General features: G+C 46.2%; 1 protein-coding gene across 1 annotated transcript in view; it reads right to left on the bottom strand.

Moving 5' to 3' along the window:
- Nucleotides 1–822: 822 nt before the first annotated feature.
- si:cabz01090165.1 (uncharacterized protein LOC100333421 homolog) overlaps nt 823–21901 on the bottom strand; it is a 950945-nt gene continuing 929866 nt past the window's right edge. The window contains exons 13-14 of the mRNA XM_034169060.1: nt 7562–7603; nt 823–2041 (exon numbers count right to left, since the gene is read on the bottom strand). The gene's annotated coding sequence lies outside the window, so the exon portion shown is untranslated. The remainder of the gene's footprint in view (nt 2042–7561; nt 7604–21901) is intronic.

Below are 21901 nucleotides of genomic sequence, written 5' to 3'. Positions count from 1 at the left end.
TGCATCTGAACATGTGAAAACTAACTTCAAAAGCCATCAGTGAACCAATTAGCTTCTGATAAATTTAGTTCCGCTAACTTTTAGACCGTTAATGTTTTGTTACATAGTTAGTAACGGTGAAAAACATTAATAAACCCTGTTGGCTACTGTCTGCTATGTATTTTGCAGCAGTGAGGTACCTGAGAGGAGCTGAGCTCAACTTTACCCCAGCAGAAGGGGCCTGGCCAACAGACTGCTACAATAAAAAGGTCATTACCCCTTGACGCATATAGCGATCCAGCCCTGAGGCAGACGTCTTGAAAAGGAAAGCCGATTTGACTTATGGTTTAGATTTATAAATCAAATTAATCTGGACAGAATAACGACATTAATGTCAACTCTTAAAATGTACAAAGTGAAAATATAACACATCTGTTAATTTTAAAACAATGCACTAATTCTGAACATTTGATCATTAACACATATGCCCAAAGGGATTATGGGTAAAGTGTGCCTTTGCTCATACTGACTGGTTGACTAATTCATTCTATGTAAAAACCCACACAAGTGAATGTAACGTGTGTTGGTGTTTACAATTAAATGTCCTTTTGTAAAATATGACATTTTTTTCATTTGTAAAAAAAGGCACTTGCAAAACTGAAAAGTCTGTTAAGTTGTGATTCAGGTCGACAACCGTGTGATATAACCGGAGTCGAAATGCATAGAACACTGCCATCGACTGGCACCCAGTTACATCACACGGTTGTCAAATCACAACATTACAGACTTTTCAGTTCACCACTATTTTGCCATCATCTGAAATCTGAATGACACCATTTCTTGAAGAAAAATACTTTTTATTTCATTATAAATCCACATAATTGTATCTATGAAAGCATAAAATCCCCATTTTGCATGTTTTTCTGTTATTGTGGTCATTTTGTTTCATTATATTCAAAGTAAATTATGGGTATCAAACCATTGAAGACTTTAAGGTGTATGTCACATACAAACACAGACACTGTCAAACGGCAAAGAGGAAGAGGGGGTGGGACACAGTTCTGCTGGCCATCTTTTCAAAGAGCGTAATACATGCCAGTTTGCAGTACAAGTAGGAACACTTACGGTCAAGTTCCTCTGTTTCATACACAAACAGTTTCTTCCTAGTTTCAAACAGAAAATCAGAAATCATCTCCAAATGTAGAGTTGGAACTGTTGAGAATTGCGGCTGGCATTCCTCAAGGCTCTGTCCTAGGGACACCAGGGTTTCTTTTTTTAATAATGTGATGGATGACCAGTCCATCTTTGATGCAGACACAGTATTTCAGTGTTGTCCAAGGCATGTGCAGCCACAAGAGTTTGACTGCTAATACTGTAGAATATACTATTCAGATGAAACCAGTGACTGAAGAGAGATGGTATGAAAACCATTAGAGTTTGAAGTCCGACAGTTTACTATTATTGATGCTTTGAGACAATACATTAACAGTGTGCTTATATTTTTAATCCAAGGCCCAATGTTATTTATTCTCTTTGCTTGTTAAGAGATTAGTCTGCATATTTTCCCAAACTTGTGACACTGCTGTTGTAACTCCGTGGAATCCTTTGGCATATGACTGTATGCTGGGGAAAGAGAAGAGTGGCGCCATCAATTGGCAACCGAGAATGTTCAGAACATCACCAAACTGTTTTCCTTATTCTGTCTTAATCCACTCAGCATATTCCCAGAACAGAATATCCACCACATGAGTCCATGTGGAGCAGAAAGGAATTCAGTCCTTTTCATCACCATCAGGATACAGATCCCAGTGTGTTTGCAGCAGTTCCATCTATCCATTTGGCTAAGAACCGTGCTCCAAGCAAGGTTAAAAGTCCAGAGTGGAACCTCTGTTCAGACTGTCCTGTACCAATTGTGCAGACTGAGTAGACTTTTCCATGTTGCTCTGCTCCATGCCCATATCTGCTCCTAACAGGACATTCCACTGGAACCTATCTGGATCAGATATATGCGTGGAGGATTTCTCTGGGGTTTCCTGGAAGGATCTGCCCATTGCTGGGATACCTACAAGAGTTGAAAGGATTGTAGATTAAGTGTTTAATCAATAACTGTATTCAGTCAATTAGACATGCACAAGGTCAGAATTCAATGTCAAATATCACTAACTGACCAAAGTCTGCAGGGATGTCTGATTGTTCAAAACCAATGACTGCAATTGTATGGAAAGTTTAGAAAAACTTAGGCTTCAAAAAGTGCAGAAAAGTAAAAGCTCAGCTCAGTTCCCTGGGAACATGTACTGGTGCTGAGCTACAGAATCACCTTGGGTCCAGGTTGGCAACCACCGAGATGACAACCAATCTGTTCCCACCTCTCGAAGGCAACCATCCATCCACCATGCTCCAAACATGCTACATGGCCAAAATGTCAAAGTTGAAGCTCCCTCATTTGTAAGCGATACTCCTCATCTTAGTCCCCTGATGACACCACTCTTTTGGTACTAGTTCCCTTCTGAGGGTTCTTGGTACCAGTGCAATGACTTTGTCAGACTTGGATGCTCCCCATTGACCGAATAACAAGAACTGGTTCCGATAACTACAACAACTGATAATACTCAGTTATACATGCTGATAACTGCTAGTAATCTCATCCACATAAAATCCTTAGAAGATTGCCTTGCATCAGTGAGAAGCTGGATGTCCAGCAACTGCCTACTTTTAAACTCTGATAAGACTGAAATGATGGTTCTTGGTCCAGTGAGACATCGGCATCAATTTGACCAGTTATCGGTCACACTGACAAAGTGAGGAACCTTGGGGTAATTTTTGATCCTATGTTGTCCTTTGACCTCCACATTACAGATATTACGAGGACTGCTTTCTTCCAGCTGTAAAATATAGCGAAGATTCATCCCATCCTGTCTATGGCTAATGCTGAGACCCTGATTTATACGTTTGTCTCTTCTAGATTGGACTACTGCCATGTTCTATTTTCTGGTTTACCGCAGTCCAGCATTAGGGCTCTCCAGTTGGTTCAAAATGCTGCAGCGGGTTTTGACACAAAGCAGTTTGACCACATTACACCCATTTAGGAATCTCTTCACTGGCTTCCTGTCCCAGTGAGATCAGATTTTAAGGTTTTGTTACTAGCCTATAAATTTGTTCATGGACTGGCACCTCCCTACCTAGCTGACCTAATTAAACCTTACGTACCGGCCCAGGCTTTGCATTCTCAAGGTGCAGGACTACTTTGTGTCTCTAGGGTGACTAAGAAGTCTGCAGGTCATAGAGCTTTCTCTTATCGTGCCCCTGTGGAATGATCTCCCTGTGTCAATAAAACAGTCAGATTCTGTGGAGACTTACAAGTCCAGACTTAAGACACACTTATTTTCCCTTTCGTATGGCTAGCATACTGGCATAGTATATTACTATGCTTTTTACTCTTTTAATTAATTTTATTAGGAAACGCAGCGGGCCACGGCCTTAACTTTATCTAAATTCTGGGTCTTTTAGTGAAGCTTAGGGCTAGTGGCAGGCGATCACCTCAGTATTTGTTCTGATTTTTCTTGATGCTTAATGCTGACAAATTACACTGTATTTGTCTTTCTGATGCCGAATTTTGTTTTTTTTTCTTTTCTCTCTGAGGTGTGGCTCCATCCAGAGGTGGGTGTGGTGTCTGTTACAGAAACCGTCCTGTGCACCGGCAAGATGTCCTGTATATTCATTTTGTGAATTGTCCTGTAATTTATGTCCGTAGCATGGCCCAAGCAGAGGGTCACCCCTTTGAGTCTGGTCTGTTTGAGGTTTCTTCCTCAGAGGGAGTTTTTCCTTACCACTGTTGCTCTGGGGGTGAGTAAGATTAGACCTTACTTGTGCCAAGTGCCTTGAGGCAACCTTGTTGTGATTTGGTGCTATCAAATCAAATCAATTTTATTTACATAGCGCAAGGTACCAGTAGATTCAGTAGATTCTCACAAATCCAACAAGACCAAGCATTCATGATATGCACACTCTTAAGGCTATGAAATTGGGCTATTAGTAAAAAAAAGTAGAAAAGGGGGTGTTGACAACAATAGTAGTGTGGCATTCTGTCAGTGAGTTTGTCAATTTTGTGGAACAAACAGGTGTGAATCAGGTGTCCCCTATTTAAAGATCAATCCAGCACCTGTTGAACATGCTTTTCTCTTTGAAAGCCTGAGGAAAATGGGACGTTCAAGACATTGTTCAGAAGAACAGCGTAGTTTGATTAAAAAGTTGATTGGAGAGGGGAAAACTTATACGCAGGTGCAAAAAAATTATAGGCTGTTCATCTACAATGATCTCCAGTGCTTTAAAATGGACAAAAAAAGCAGAGACGTGTGGAAGAAAATGGAAAACAACCATCAAAACCGACAGAAGAATAACCGGAATGACAAAGGCTCGCCCATTGATCAGCTCCAGGATGATCAAAGACAGTCTGGAGTTACCTGAAAGTGCTGTGACAGTTAGAAGACGCCTGTGTGAAGCTAATTTATTTGCAAGAATCACCCGCAAAGTCCCTCTGTTAAATAAAAGACATGTGCAGAAGAGGTTACAATTTGCCAAAGAACACATCAACTGGCCTAAAGAGAAATGGAGGAATATTTTGTGGACTGATGAGAGTAAAATTGTTCCTTTTGGGTCCAAGGGCCGCAGACAGTTTGTGAGACGACCCCCAAACTCTGAATTCAAGCCAAAGTTCACAGTGAAGACAGTGAAGCATGGTGATGCAAGCATCATGATATGGGCATGTTTCTCCTACTATCACATGCCAGCTATGTGATAGTATACGAGGTCTATTAGAAAAGTATCCGACCTTATTATTTTTTTCAAAAACCATATGGATTTGAATCACGTGTGATTACATCAGACATGCTTGAACCCTCGTGGGCATGCGAGAATTTTTTCATGCCTGTCGGTTACGTCATTCGCCTGTGGACAGTCTTTGAGTGAGGAGTGGCCCACCCTCTCGTCGATTTTTTTCATTGTTTAGAAATGGCTCAGAGACTGCTGCTTTGTTTGATAAAAATTTTTTTTCAAAAACTGTAAGGCACAACTGAGTGGACACCATTCGATTAATTCAGCTGGTTTTCGGTGAAAACTTTAACGGCTGATGAGAGATTTTGGTCTGGTAGTGTCGCTTTAAGGACGGCCCATGGCGCCTGATGGCAATCTGCGCTCTGAGGCAGCATCATCTCGCTGTTTCAAGTTGAAAACTTCCACATTTCAGGCTCTGTTCACCCAGTAAGTCGTCAGAGAACAGAGAACTTTCAGAAGAAGTCGGCATGAGGAGTTTATTCAGACATTCCATTGTTAACGGACATTTTGTAATGAAAGAACGTGCGGGCAGAGTCGCATGTCGGGCCGGACCCGACCGCGGGGGGTCGCGACAGGAAAAACACCTCCGTTGGAAACCTTAACGGGCAAGTTGGAACATGCCCAACTGTTAAACAATTTCTCAGTTACTCACTTGTTGAAAGCCATCAAAAGCCGCCAGAATTTTACAAATGGTTTTCAACACGGAGGTGTTTTTCCTGTCGCGGCGCACACAGATTTGCGTCGTCGTCACGGAAACGACTCGGCGAATTTGCGCGCACGTTCTTTCATTACAAAATGACCTTTAACAGTGGAATGTCCGCATAAAGTCCTCATGCCGGCCTCTTCTGAATCTTCTCTGTTCTCTCACGACGTCCTGGGTGAATTAAGCCTTAAATTAGGATGATTTCAGGTCGAAACAGGCGGACGATGTTGCCTGGAAGCACTGCGCGACATCCCGCTCCGTGGGAAGTCCTCAAAGCGACAGAAATACCCCATAATCTCTCATCAGCCGTTAAACTTTTCACCGAAAACCAGCTGAATTTCTCGAATAGTGTCCACTCGGATATCCCTCACAGGTCCGGAAAAATTTTTGATAAAGCAACGCGCGCCGTCACGAGCAGCGTCTCTAACAAAGGAATTCAGCCGAGAGGGCGGGACCAGTGTTCACTCAAAGCCTGCCCACAGGGAAATGATGTCACTGACACGCATGAAAAAACTCACTCATGTACACGAGGGTTCAAGCATGATTGGTGTAATCGCACATCATTCAAATCCATATAGTTTTTTTTTTTTTTTATAAAACTGCCGGTTAGTTTTATAAGATACCTCGTATATCACATACCAGGTATCATGGATCAGTTTGGATATGTCAAAATACTTGAAGAGGTCATGTTGCCTTATGCTGAAGAGGACATGCCCTTGAAATGGATGTTTCAACAAGACAATGACCCCAAGCACACTAGTAAACAAGCAAAATCTTGGTTCCAAACCAACAAAATTAATGCCTCGCAGATGTGAAGAAATTATGAAAAACTGTGGTTATACAACTAAATACTAGTTTAGTGATTCACAGGATTGCTAAAAAAGCAGTTTGAACATAATAGTTTTGAGTTTGTAGCGTCAACAGCAGATGCTACTATTATTGTGAACACCCCCTTTTTCTACTTTTTTTTTTACTAATAGCCCAACTTCATAACCTTCAGTGTGCATATCATGAATGCTTGGTCTTGTTGGATTTGTGAGAATCTACTGAATCTACTGGTACCTTGTTTCCCATGTAACAATAAGAAATATACTCAAAACCTGGATTAATCTTTTTAGTCACATAGCACTACTATTATTTTGAACACTACTGTATGGTTAGTGGACACCCAGCCACCAGCACTCAAAACCCCTCACTGTGGGAGGAATGTCCATTAAAATTCTTAATATTGGTTCTTATATAAGTGTTGCTGTTACATTCTGCATTAAAATGGTGCGGCTGTGCCGCACTGTGCATCGCCTGATCCTGTCAGAGATCAGAAATGAAGCAAAATAGGTCTTGATCGGTAGTTGATTGGGAGACCACTTGGGAACACCAGGAGCTGATCAGAGAGGACAATCCGGAGTAAAACCTGTGCCAAAACCCCTGTGGGTCTCTCCCGGATCTGCTGTGGTTACCCCAAGAAACTACAGGGAACCAAAAACAAAGACAAACCTACATGAACAATACTGTGAGCACACAGCAAAGGGTTGGACATTTTGTGGACACAGATGTTGTCCTCCACTCTATCAAGACGCACACAGAAGCTTTGTTCGTCTGCAGTCATGTGAAAGTGCAACTCTTCGTAAGATGATCCCAAAGCGTCAGTTACAATCTGGCAATGAGCAGAAAAACAATGCAGCCAAAAATAAAACAGAATTAAAATAGAAGGCAAAGAAAGGAAGTGAGAAAAGAGACGAGAAAATGGAAGACAGAAGGTGATAAAATCCAGGAAGGAGTGAAAAGCAAGAGGGGAGGAGAAGTAAGCACAAAGAAATGAAAAGGGGGAGGAGGGGGAGGAGAATTCTTACATAATAAAAGTTGCATAATGGAGACGGAGCTCTGCAGACTGCACAGATCAGGTCATTATATAACGGACCAATGAAGACGAACGCTGTTGTTTACCGGGAAAGGTGATATTTACAGAGCACTTAGACTCTCTCTGTGATTGGCACGCTGCCGCCTCTTACCTGTGTGTGTGTGTGTGTGTGTGTGCGTGTGATCTCTCACCTCGCTTGCCTCCTGTCCTTCCAGCACTGAACATAAGAAAATCTGAAAATGCACACACATTTTGGTGCGATTAGACACATTAAAATGAGCAAATACCCGCAAACGGTAATCACTCAGGGGACGACCCCTTGTGAACAATTTAAAAAATCAACAGCCTTTTTATTGCATTCGAGGCAATCTACAAAAAACAAACAAACAAAAAAAAAAACCTCTGACCAATATAATCAATCAGAGCATAAAACTCTGGTGGAACATTCAAAATAAAGGAATTATAGAATGACTCAAAGCAGAAACCAATGAACATTTACAAATATGACCTTTTATGGTTAAGTGTTGCAACCTTTGTGAACCCGCGACATTAATCATCTCATCATTTACTCCTTAATATTCAGAGCGAGTGTCAGCACACTGAGGATGTGGGAACAGGTCAACGTATGAGACAGAAATGTGAAAACTATTTGAATAATTAGAATACTGAAGTGATCAGGAAGGCACGCTGGTTTGTATATGCTAAAATCCAGCATCTGTTTCTAAGAATGGAAGGTTCGAGATCACACCAGAAGGTCATCAGCTTAATCCAGTTAATGCAGTAATTCAAAAGAATAGATGTCAGTAGGATGGCAATAAATTGATAACTAACATAGGGCAGCAATAAATCAATATCTAACTTTGATTTATTGCCATCCTCAGTTATCAAATTATTGCTAAGGTAGGACAGCAATAAATTGATATCTAACATAGGACAGTTCAGTTTATTGCTGTCCTATGATATTGAGTTATTGCTAACCTGAGACAGCGATAAATCGATAAATACCACAGGCTGGTGACAAAATGACAAGTAATTAACAAAACAGAATGATAAATTCCTACCTAATTAACAAACAGCGATAAATCGACAACTAACACAGGACGGTTATATATTGATAACTAACACAGGACGGCCATAAATCGATGACCAGTATAGGACGACTATAAAGTGCTAACTAGCACAGGACGGCCACATATCGACAACTAGCACAGGACGGCCACGTACCGACAACTAGCACAGGACGGCCACGTACCGACAACTAGCACAGGACGGCCACGTACCGATAACTAGCTTAGGACGGCCACGTACCGATAACTAGCACAGGACGGCCACGTACCGATAACTAGCACAGGACGGCCACGTACCGATAATTAGCACAGGACGGCCACGTATCGATAATTAGCACAGGGCGGCCACGTATCGATAATTAGCACAGGGCGGCCACATACAGATAATTAGCACAGGGCGGCCACGTACCGATAACTAGGACAGGGCGGCCACGTACAGATAACTAGCACAGGACGGCCACGTATCGATAATTAGCACAGGGCGGCCACATACAGATAATTAGCACAGGGCGGCCACGTACCGATAACTAGGACAGGGCGGCCACGTACAGATAACTAGCACAGGACGGCCACGTATCGATAATTAGCACAGGGCGGCCACGTATCGATAATTAGCAGAGGAAAGGCCACATATCGATAACTAGCTGGTGTCTCTGAAGAGCTTCCACTTGCTCTCTATGTCCCGTCATCACCATCATGTGGAAAGAAAAGCTGCCAAACATTAAATCTTCCCTCTATGTGCTGTGAAATCACATCCCAGGTAATTGGCCATATTCCCAAAAACATTCTCTGTGCTAAAGTCGCTGCTGGTGAAAAAGCAGTTGGCTGAACTGAGCTTCGCCACGAGGATGTCTTCAAGTGCAGCATGATATGACGAGCTGCTAAGTGGACGTTTAATGTAGTACAGAGAGGAAGCAGCAGCTGACAGCAGCATGAGCCAGTGAAATCTCAGTTTGTCTGACATCAGTCACTCAGCCCAGCAACAAAACGTATTGGTTCAGCGTGTGGAATTAGGACATTTGACAGTAAATAGAGTGTCAGATAGCACTGATCAGACAGCCCAACAGAGGCAGAAATAAATGGCTCAGTAGGTCAAGGCCAAAGGTCAAATTTATACTCTAACATGGCCCGTTCACAGTAAAGGCACAAGCAAAATTTTAGAAGGCTGCTGTTAACAGCCAGTGGGGGCGAGCACAGACAAGAGCAAATATGATACTGATGACTACCCTTCACGTTGGCAAAGGGGTTAGCAGGGGCATTTTACTGACACCTGACTGTGGACAGGAGAACTCAAAACTGGTGTATGACTTTCCTTCAAACTTGGTGGGAATATGACTTGGATAGTTATCCAGAGGTGATTAGATTTTGGAGTAGTTTAATCAAGTTCAAAGGAAAAACAGAATATGAAATCCAGTGCATCCAGAAAGTATTTACAAGAAGTGCTGCACTTTTTCCGCATTTTATGTTACATCCTTATTCCAAAATGGATGACATTTTTTTATTCTCCTCATAATTCTACAAACAATATGGAAAACATTTGTTTGAGATACTTAAGTATTCACAGCCTTTGCCATGAAACTCAACATTGAGCTCAGGTAGGTGCCTCCTGTTTCCACTGATCATCCTTGAGATGTTTCTACAGCTTAACTGGAGTCCACCTTGGGTAAATTCAGTTGATTGGACATGACTTGTAAAGACACACACCTGTCTACATATAAGGTCCAACAGTTGACACAAATCAAGTAGGAAGTCAAAGGAATTGTCTGTCAACCTCTGAGACAGGATTGTCTCAATGCACAAATCTAGGGAAGGGTACAGAAACATGCTGCTTTGAAGGTCCCAATGAGCACAGTTGCCTCCATCATCCATAAATGGAAAAAACATGGGACCCTCCAGTACTCTTCCTAGTGCTGATCACCTGTCTAAACTAAGCGATCAGGGGAGAAGGGTCTCAGTCAGGGAGGTGACCACAGAGAAATGCTGGGGCTCTGACAATCAGGCCTGTATGGTAGAGTGGCCAGATGGAAGCCACATGGCAGCCAACCTGGAGTTTGCCAAAAGGCACCTGAAGAACTCAGACCATGAGAAACAAAATTCTCTGGTCTGATGAGACAAAGATTGTGTTGTGAAAGTGTAGGAACACGGACCCACAACAGGGGGCGCAAATGAACGGACAATGGAGAAGGTAAATAACAAGGTTTTACTGTTGTGAAACGTGCACAACCAATACAACAATTGACAATTTGGGGTTAAGCCGAATTCCACTGGTGTCGTGTGGGCAGGCTCGAAGGTAGGAGACGTCCGTCCAAGTCGAACCGGAACCACCCAGATTTCCTCTGCCACCGAACCCTGGAAGTACTGGAACCGCCAAGTCCCGAATTCCCAGGTGGCCACTGCCTCCGCTCGTCGGATCCGGTACTGCTGGCAAGAGAACAAACACACAGGTGTGGATGCGGCTGCACCCAGTAACACAGAGAGGGGAGAAGCCGTCTCCACCTCACGTCACAATACTGCAGGAAGGTGAGTACTTATCTGAAGCAACGGCTTTTAGTAGACAGCTGTCCTGCAATGCTCAACAAGAAAGGCAATATAATACAGCAGAGAATCGTTACCTCTATCTTAAGGCGATATCTCGGCACTGAGGTGGAGACGCCGTCCTGGTGATATACCTCCGTGCTGAGTGGAGTCAGCTGTGTCCAGTGATGGGTGACAGCTGTCACCCTGGCTGCTCTCGTAAGGCGGCAGCGCCCTCTGGTGCCTGGAGCCCGCACTCCAGGCAGGGCGCCCTCTGGTGGTGGTGGGCCAGCAGTACCTCCTCTTCAGCGGCCCACACAACAGGACCCCCCCCTCAACGGGCGCCTCCTGGCGCACGACCGGGCTTGTCCGGATGGCGACGGTAGAAGTCGGCCAGGAGGGCCGGGTCCAGGATGAAGCCCCTCTTCACCCAGGAGCGTTCTTCGGGGCCGTACCCCTCCCAGTCCACCAGGTACTGAAAACCCCGGCCCATTCGACGGACGTCGAGGAGCCGGCGCACGGTCCAAGCCGGTTCCCCGTCGATGATCCGGGCAGGAGGTGGTGCCGGACCCGGGGTGCAGAGGGGTGAGGTGTGATGGGGTTTTATCCGGGAGACATGAAACACTGGATGAATCCGCAGCGAGGCCGGAAGCCGGAGCCTCACTGCGGCGGGATTGATGACTTTGAGAATTTTGAAGGGACCGATGTATCGTTCTTGGAGTTTCGGGGAGTCCACTTGAAGGGGAATGTCCTTGGTGGACAACCACACTTCCTGCCCAGGACGATACTTGGGGGCCGGGGCCCGCCGCCGGTCTGCATGTTTCTTCGCCCTCGTCCGGGCCTTCAATAAAGCAGAGCGGGCGGCACGCCACACCCGACGGCACTTCCGTAGGTGGGCCTGGACCGAGGGCACACCGACCTCTCCCTCAACCACCGGAAACAAGGGGGGCTGATACCCCAAGCACACCTCGAACGGGGAGAGGCCGGTGGCTGATGACACTTGACTGTTGTGGGCGTACTCGATCCAGGCCAGGTGGGTACTCCAGGCCGTCGGGTGCGCGGCTGTCACACAGCGTAGTGTCCGCTCCAGTTCCTGGTTGGCCCGCTCTGCTTGCCCGTTGGTCTGGGGGTGATACCCGGACGAGAGGCTGACCGTGGCCCCCAGTTCCCGGCAGAAGCTCCTCCAAACGTGTGAGGTAAACTGGGGACCGCGATCGGAGACGATGTCTGATGGTATCCCATGCAGACGGACGACGTGGTGGACCAGGAGGTCCGCTGTCTCCTGGGCCGTTGGTAGCTTCGGGAGGGCCACGAAGTGGGCCGCCTTGGAGAAACGGTCCACTATCGTGAAGACGACGGTGTTTCCCTGGGACGGCGGGAGACCCGTGACAAAGTCCAGGCCGATGTGGGACCAGGGGCGATGAGGCACGGGCAGCGGCTGTAGCAGCCCTGAGGTCTTTCGGTGGTCGGCCTTGCCCCTGGCGCAGGTGGTACAGGCCTGGACGTAGTCCCGGACGTCGGCCTCCAGGGACGCCCACCAGAAGCGCTGCCGGACGACTGCCACGGTCCTTTCCACCCCAGGGTGACAGGAGAGCCTAGAACCGTGACAGAAGTCCAGCACCGCCACTCTGGCTTCCGGTGGGACGTAGAGTCTGTTCTTTGGTCCGGTGCCGGGGTCCGGGTCACGGGTCAGGGCCTCCCGGACGGTCTTCTCCACGTCCCAGGTGAGGGCGGCCACGATAGCGGACTCCGGGATGATGGGATCCGGGGGATCCGACGGTTCCGTTTTGACTTCGTCTTCGTGTACCCGGGACAATGCATCCGATCTTTGATTCTTGGTCCCGGGACGGTAGGTAATCCGGAAGTCAAAACGGCCAAAGAACAGTGACCAGCGGGCTTGCCTGGGGTTCAGCCGCTTGGCGGTCCTGATGTACTCCAGGTTCCGATGGTCAGTGAAAACCGTGAATGGCACGGCTGTTCCCTCCAACAGATGTCTCCACTCTTCGAGGGCCTCTTTCACCGCAAGGAGTTCTCGATTGCCGACGTCATAGTTCCGTTCGGCCGGGTCAACCTGCGGGGAAAAATAGGCACACGGGTGAAGGACCTTATCGGTCTTCCCGCTCTGGGAGAGCACCGCTCCTATCCCTGAGTCCGAGGCGTCCACTTCAACCACTAACTGGCGGCTAGGGTCGGGCTGCACCAGAACTGGTGCAGACGAGAAGCGCCGTTTCAACTCCTTGAACGCGGCTTCGCACCGATCCGACCAGGTGAAGGGGACTTTTGGTGAGGTCAGGGCTGTCAGGGAGCTAACAACCTGACTGTAGCCCTTAATAAACCTCCTGTAGAAATTAGCAAAGCCGAGGAACTGTTGCAGCTTCCTACGGCTTGTGGGTTGGGGCCAATCTCTCACCGCCGCAACCTTGGCCGGATCAGGGGCGACGGAGTTAGAGGAGATGATGAACCCCAAGAAGGACAAAGAAGTGCGATGGAACTCACACTTCTCACCCTTCACAAACAGGCGGTTCTCCAACAACCGCTGTAGGACCTGACGGACATGCCGGACATGAGACTCAGGATACGGGGAAAAGATGAGTATATCGTCTAGGTACATGAAGACGAACCGGTGCAGGAAGTCCCGCAAGACATCGTTTACCAACGCTTGGAAAGTCGCGGGAGCATTAGTGAGACCGAACGGCATGACCAGGTACTCAAAATGACCTAACGGGGTGTTAAATGCCGTCTTCCATTCGTCTCCCTTCCGGATCCGAACCAAATGATATGCATTCCTAAGATCAAGCTTGGTGAAGATTCTGGCTCCATGCAAGGGGGTGAACACTGAATCCAACAAGGGCAACGGGTATCGGTTGCGAACCGTGATTTTGTTCAACCCCCTGTAATCAATGCATGGACGAAGCCCGCCATCTTTTTTACCCACAAAAAAGAAACCAGCACCCATCGGGGAGGTGGAATTCCGGATCAACCCGGCAGCTAATGAGTCCCGGATGTAGGTCTCCATTGATTCGCGTTCCGGCCGTGAGAGGTTGTACAGTCTACTGGACGGGAACTCACTGCCTGGAACCAAATCAATGGCACAATCATACGGGCGGTGGGGAGGAAGCGTGAGAGCCAGATCCTTGCTGAACACGTCTGCAAGGTCATGGTACTCCGCCGGCACCGCCTTCAGATTGGGCGGGACTCGGACCTCCTCCTTAGCGTGGGAGCCGGGAGGAACCGAGGAACCTAGACACTCCCGATGGCAGGTCTCGCTCCACTGTACCACTACCCCGGACGGCCAATCGATCCGGGGATTGTGCTTTAGCATCCAGGGAAAACCCAGAACCACACGGGAGATGGCTTGAGTCACAAAGAACTCGATCACCTCCCAGTGGTTACCTGACACCACCAGAGTTACTGGTGGTGTCTTATGCGTGATCGGTGGGAGTAGGGAGCCATCTAGTGCCCGAACCTGTACAGGCGAGGTAAGAGCCACCAGAGGGAGCCCTATCTCCCTGGCCCATCTACTGTCTAGCAGATTCCCCTCAGAGCCCGTGTCCACCAGTGCTGGGGCCTTCAGGGTTGAATCCTCATACAGGATCGTGACTGGGAGTCGTGTGGCAATGTGGGTGTGTCCCACGTGAATGTTTCGGCCCACCCCTGGCCCAGTCTCTAGGGGCGGGCGTTGGAGTTTAACCGCTCGGGGCAGTCGCTTGCAAGATGCTCACTCGAGCCACAAACAAAACAAGCTCCGTAGGCCCGCCTCCTTTGTGCTCCAGGTGCCCTAAATGTTGCCCTGCTCGTGTCCATAGCTTCGTCAGCAGGGGGAGCCGTAGGCGCACGGAGCGCAGGAACAGAGGAGCGTGGGGAGGGCGGAGCTTGGTCGGAACCGGAAGGGAGAGGGACGACGCGTGCCTGGCCACGCCCTTCGCCTCGTTCCCGACGGCGTTCTTCTAGCCGGTTGTCGAGTCGTATGACTAGATCGATGAGCCCATCTAAGTCCCGCGGTTCGCCCTTCGCCACCAGGTGCTCTTTTAGGACCAGTGACAGTCCGTTTACAAAGGCGGCGCGGAGGGCAGTGCTATTCCAGCCGGATCTCGCCGCCGCAATGCGGAAGGCGACTGCATAGGCAGCTGCGCTCCGACGCCCCTGTCTCATGACAGTAGCACGGTTGAAGCGGTCTCTCCTCTATTGGGGTGATCGAACACCGTTCTGAGCTCCCGCACAAACCCATCGTATGTATGAAGGAGCCGTGAGTTCTGCTCCCAGAGCGCTGTAGCCCAAGCGCGTGCCTCCCCACGAAGCAGGTTTATTACATAAGCTACTTTGCTAGCGTCAGTCGCGTACATCACGGGACGCTGTGCGAAGACGAGCGAACACTGCATCAAAAAATCCGCGCACGTCTCCACACAGCCTCCGTACGGTTCTGGAGGGCTTATGTATGCTTCTGGGGACGGAGGGAGGGCCGTTGAACGACCAGTGGAACGTCACTATCACGCGCAGGATCCACGGGAGGGAGAGCCGCAGCGGCGCCCGGAGGGCGCGCTTCCACTTGTGCGGCGAGAGCCTCCACCCTGCGGTTTAGGAGAACATTCTGCTCGGTCATTAAATCCATCCGAGTGGTGAAAGCGGTGAGGATCCGCTGCAACTCACCGATTACCCCTCCCGAAGACGCCGACGCGCCCTGTTCTTCCATTGGCCGTTCAACAGCCGGTTGACGCCCCTCGGGATCCATGACGTTGGCCGAGATATCCTGTTGTGAAAGTGTAGGAACACGGACCCACAACAGGGGGCGCAAATGAACGGACAATGGAGAAGGTAAATAACAAGGTTTTACTGTTGTGAAACGTGCACAACCAATACAACAATTGACAATTTGGGGTTAAGCCGAATTCCACTGGTGTCGTGTGGGCAGGCTCGAAGGTAGGAGACGTCCGTCCAAGTCGAACCGGAAACCACCCAGATTTCCTCTGCCACCGAACCCTGGAAGTACTGGAACCGCCAAGTCCCGAATTCCCAGGTGGCCACTGCCTCCGCTCGTCGGATCCGGTACTGCTGGCAAGAGAACAAACACACAGGTGTGGATGCGGCTGCACCCAGTAACACAGTGAGGGGAGAAGCCGTCTCCACCTCACGTCACAATACTGCAGGAAGGTGAGTACTTATCTGAAGCAACGGCTTTTAGTAGACAGCTGTCCTGCAATGCTCAACAAGAAAGGCAATATAATACAGCAGAGAATCGTTACCTCTATCTTAAGGCGATATCTCGGCACTGAGGTGGAGACGCCGTCCTGGTGATATACCTCCGTGCTGAGTGGAGTCAGCTGTGTCCAGTGATGGGTGACAGCTGTCACCCCTGGCTGCTCTCGTAAGGCGGCAGCGCCCTCTGGTGCCTGGAGCCCGCACTCCAGGCAGGGCGCCCTCTGGTGGTGGTGGGCCAGCAGTACCTCCTCTTCAGCGGCCCACACAACAGATTGAACTCTTTGGTGTCAATGCCAGATGTCATGTTGGGAGGAAACCAGGTACCATCAGGTGGCAGGAACTGGGAGACTAGTCAGGATTGAGGGAAAGATGAATGCAGCAATGCACACAGACATCCTGGATGAAAACCTGCTCCAGAGCGCTCTTGACCTCAGACTGGGGTGATGGTTCATCTTTGAGCAGGACAATGACTCTAAGCACACAGCCAAGATATCAAAGGAGTGGCTTCAGGACAACTCTGTGAATGTCCTGAGTGGCCCAGCCAGAGCCCAGACCTGAATCTGATTGAACATCTCTGGAGAGATCTGAAAATGTCTGTGCACCGACGCTCCCCATCCAACCTGATGGAACTTGAGAGGTGCTGCAAAGAGGAATGGACCAAACTGCCCAAGATAGGTGCACCAAGCTTGTGGCATCATATTCAAGAAGACCTGAGGCTGTAATTGCTGCCAAAGATGCATCAATAGTATTGAGCAAAGGGTGTGAATACTTGCGTACGTACATGTGATTTCTTTGTTTTTTTAATAATAAATTTAATAAATTTGCTAAATTTAAAGGAAAAAAACAGTTTAAGGGGTGTTGTGAGTAGAAATTAGAGGGAAAAAATGAATTTGCTCCATTTTGGAATAAGGCTGTAACATAACAAATATGGAAAAGTGAAGCGCAGTGAATACTTTCCTGATGCACCATATCATTGGTTCTTTCTGTCTGTAATGAAATAGAATCTACTCATTGAAAAGTGAATACAGCATTGATCTGTCCATCCATTGTATACACATCAAAACACCCAGTTCAAGTTGTTTTTGCAGGAATCTCTTGAGCTTTCATGTTCCTTCCTTCCTTTTTCTTGTCAATAAGTGTCTTGAGGCTGACCGTCTCATCAGTGTTTGACTTTCCACATTTTTAATTCCTGCCTCACTAAATCCTTTCCTTCGGTCTCCCTTATTGTTGTTCTGTTTTTCTCCTTCACTAAACTTCCAAGCCCTCTGTCTCTGTTTAATCTCTCTCCTTCCATACACCATTTATCACTTCTTTTCAGACGGTGATTAAAATGGCTCTGAAAAACATTTGCCAACACAACCACATTTGTAGTTTGACAAAAATAAAGTCTAAGTCCTCACTGTTGGAACGCAAAATCCAGATTTGCATCCGTGATGGCTTGAAGTTTGAGGATCGACACTTCCAAATCTGATACTGTGGTAGAGGAGGAACATCTACTGGTTTCTCTCGGTTGTGAGCTGTTTGGCACCACAAGTATCATAAGCATCTTGGACCTGGCAGGCGGACAGGGTCAGTGCCTGAAAGAAATCGGGTCACTGATCTTTGCAGGACGTCTTGGCTCCACCTTAGGGACAGCATGAAGAAGCTCAGAGGAGACTCGCCGTGCGTCTGCATTTAGATGAGCCCACTGAGGGCACTGGGCATCATTTTCAGATGCCTCATGGATTTTTCCCTGTGAAAGCTTTTCCAGGCAAGTCCAACTGAAAAACGCAGGTGGAATTACAGGTCCGATGTGGTCCAGTGACACCTTGAGATTTTCCAGGAGAAGCTGCAGGATGTGTCTAGTGCGAGCAACGCCTGGCCTGTTGCCACGACAAGCAGGACTTGCATAAATCACCAGCAAAAGTATGAAATATGCGTCTTAACAGAAAAAAAAAAGCACAATACTGAGACAGTCAAAGGAGTGACGTGAATTCAGTGAAGTAAAGGTTTGTGTCACACTTTGTTAATTAATTCTAAAACACTGTCCCAAGAATATTGACATAATGTCAACAATATTTTCCATTATCCATCTGTGACTTAGCACTGACATTTTCAGAATTTTATTCCTGACATTTAACTCAAATCATTTCTTGCAGGTGTGGCTCGATGTTCTGCATGTCTCCCCTGTGCACTACGGACGGCTCGTGTCTGTCACTGATCGCCTTTTCCTTCCACTTACCCTGGATACATGTGCAAAAATAAACACATGCCATTCCACGTGGGAAGCACTAGGGGTCACTGTCGCACTAGGTCGTAACGGTTCCTGCGTCTCTGGGCATGTTACTGTGGTGTGTCGTGTTTGTTGCCAGATTAACACACAAAAAAAGCACTGAATGACACCATGATGGCTGCTGTTCCATCTGTGTGCCTCCACTGTACTTTTGCCTGGTAACCTTCGAGTGCTGACCAGCTCATTTCTGACAGGATCAAACCTTTTTGTTGGGCACAAAGCGATAAAAAACACACACACACACACACACACACACACACACACACACACACACACACACACACACACACACACACACACACACACACACACACAATCATCTAAAAGTTATATGGAAACATGCAGCCCTTGAAACAGTGTGAAAGCATTCACAAGAGAGGCACAGAACACTCGGGAAGGCGACGATATTCACCAGAGTGCTGGTATTTCTCGCCCATGTGTGTCAGGGGAAAGTAGGACACTGCCTGTATTTCTGTGCCTCGCTGGCATTTCACTGATTTGTGACCAACAAATGCCATCTCAATTCATTTGGGTTGGACAGCAAGCGGGTGTGTCCAGATTGCATGTGTGCGGGGGAGATATTAAACCCACAACGAATGGAAACAAGTCCAGCAGGGGCTGGTAGGGACGAAGAGATTGCTTCCTCAAGAGCCAATGGGTGTGTGCGTTTGTGTGTGCATGAGATGGGGGGTGCGTCACTGTTGGGAGTAACAGACGAATGATTAGAACAGTAGCTGAAAGAGTGGGTAATACTGTGCAAGGAAAGTAGGTTTTATATGACGGGAGAGAAAAATGATCGAAACACAGGCTGAGGAGTATGAAGAAAAACAAGAAACATGGGGGCGGCCTAAAGGTGTTCACGTTAATCTGCTGCACTATATTCTAAAACAGGCAATCAAATATTTTATATACCATAAGAATCTTTCATTTGCGATAAAAGCACTAGGTTTGGCACAATGGTACTTCTTGGTTGACATTTTGCCAAAAAAAAAAAAGGAGCCATTGACCACTTCAATTTTCAAGATGGCGGCCATTTGTCAAGATGACACCCGGAAGGATGTATGTACAGTGCATTCACAAAGTATTCACAGCACTGCACTTTCCCCACATTTCTGTAATGTTGTAACCTTTATGCAAAATGGATGAAATTTATTTTTTTCCACAAATTCTACACACAGTACCCCATAACGACAATGTGAAAAAAGTTTTTTTGGAGATTTTTGAAAATGTATTAAAAAATAATAATAATATAATAAAAAACTAAATCACGTGTACATACTGTAAGTATGCACAGCCTTTGCCATGAAGATCAAAATTGAGCTCAGGTGCATCTTGTTTCCACTGATCATCCTTGAGATGTTTCTACAGCTTAACTGGAGTTTGAGTTTACCCCAGGTGGGTAAATTCAGTTTGCTTGGACAAGATTTGGAAAGGCACATACCTGTCTACATATAAGGTCCCACAGTTGACAGTACACGTCAGAGCACAAACCAAGCACAAAGTCCAAGGAATGTCTGTAGACCTCTGAGACAGGATTGTCTCAAGACACAAATCTGGGTGCAGGAAGACTGGAAACTTCCAGAATAGACTATTTAACAGCTGAAACAATGGTGTCAACATTATACCACCTAAAAATTCATATAGCTAAAGGCTTTTTATTTTAATTTGATGGTTTTTGACTTCTCAGAACTTTTAATATCAAATGTAGTGCTTGTGTCATCAACTGAATAATTTTTACACTCATCTGCTGCACTATTATACATAAAACCTCTCAAACGTATTTGCAGAGAAATTTATTTGGATCTTGGAGGATTTGATTTTGGATGGACCATGTGATACATGTGATTCTAGAACACCTGTTTCACTTCACTGATCAATGTAGGATGGTGTAATCATCAATTATGTTATGAATCAATTCAAATTTACATCCAGCATTAGGAAATATCAACAGTGCCCACCAAACCACTGCTTTGTAAATTAAGGAAACTGACAAACCAGCTCATTATGAAGGGGATTTTAACTTTCTGATACTCTGGTGAATCAAAGTTAATCAAAATTTAATCACTTTTTCCTCATTAAATGCCTTTTAAAATTTAGAAACAAATAATTATCGTATTAACAAACTGGAGGGATTTGACTGTTCTCTCTCTCTGCATTTTTCAGAGAAGGGTTTTGCAAAGCCTGGGAATGACCCTGGTGCTTGTATCTAATAACATACAGCAGATGTTCGTAGGCCTTTGGAAACCTATGCATGTACCCTCTATGACACATGAATGAATGAGCCCATCTTCTCTAGCTTGAGACAATAAGTTAAAAGCAATACGTGCTATCACCATCTTATTACTCCCTTTTGCATCTGTTGAACTTTAATGCAGCAGATCAGTTGAAAAGCATGAAAGCATGTTTTTGCTTTGTCCATGTGAGATCCCGTAGATGTGCTTTATGGTCCACGGATGGTGGATCAGTGATGTCAAATGTTAGTTTATCAATAAAACTGTATATATTTTAAAAATTCAAATCCCAAAGTCATACTTCCATGCAATCCTGCAGAATGGATTTGTGTGAATTTAACCACAAAAGAAAAAAGGGGAGATGGCTAAGAAGAGACATTGGCACAGGTAGGGTTGGAGGTATTGGTAGGGTTAGCCCCAGGCCCAGCTCACACCTGGGCCAACTTTCCTGTATTCTGGTGTGATGGGGTTTGTCTCTCTTAGCTTAGGTGTGGTTTTAATTTTGAAATTAACTATGTATCTATCACTATCTATCACTTTCCTTCCTTTCCAAAGCCTTGATCTGGAAGCCAGCAAGGCCACTGATGTTGTCAGATGGTGAAAACCTGCCCTGACCATTTGGAAAGTTCTTGATGTTAATCCACAGCTAACAACTGCCTGTGTACAAGATACCTCAAAGTAACATCGATTTTTTTTTCTTTTTTTTTTTGAATAACATGTTGTGCACAGGTGATTTGATGGCCTAAAAATGCCTCGATTTCTCACATTTTGGAGGCACTGACAGAGGCGTAGAACTTGAATAGTTTTAATGAAGCAATTCCAAATAATTTTCCAACTGTAAGGAGCACTCTCAGCACCTTTCAATATTCAAACCACTCCTGCAGTCTTTTATTGTTTACTTAATCTTGTCCTTTATTATTACAGCACCCTCTAGCAGCAGAGACTGACATTTTAATCCTATTTTTGTCTGGATAAAGATCCAAAAATGTATGCAAGCTCATGAAGCATAGCAACAAAATACACCTATATTAGGCGCAACCATTGAACTATTTCTCTGTAGTTTGGAAGTCTGAATATTTGAATGCAGTCAGAGGACTTTCTGCTTCTGCTGTGCATTTGGGTCAAACCTGACATTAATTTTATAGTGTTATTTGGATGTGATTAACTTTCAAGTGTTGGATCCCCAAATATAATGTTTTATACAACCCCATTTCCAATGAAAGTTGGGGCATTGTGTAAAATGTAAATAAA

Source organism: Thalassophryne amazonica, chromosome 4, assembly GCF_902500255.1.
Source record: "Thalassophryne amazonica chromosome 4, fThaAma1.1, whole genome shotgun sequence".
NCBI classification, from domain to species: domain Eukaryota; kingdom Metazoa; phylum Chordata; class Actinopteri; order Batrachoidiformes; family Batrachoididae; genus Thalassophryne; species Thalassophryne amazonica.
This window is presented reverse-complemented; position numbering and strand designations above follow the sequence as displayed.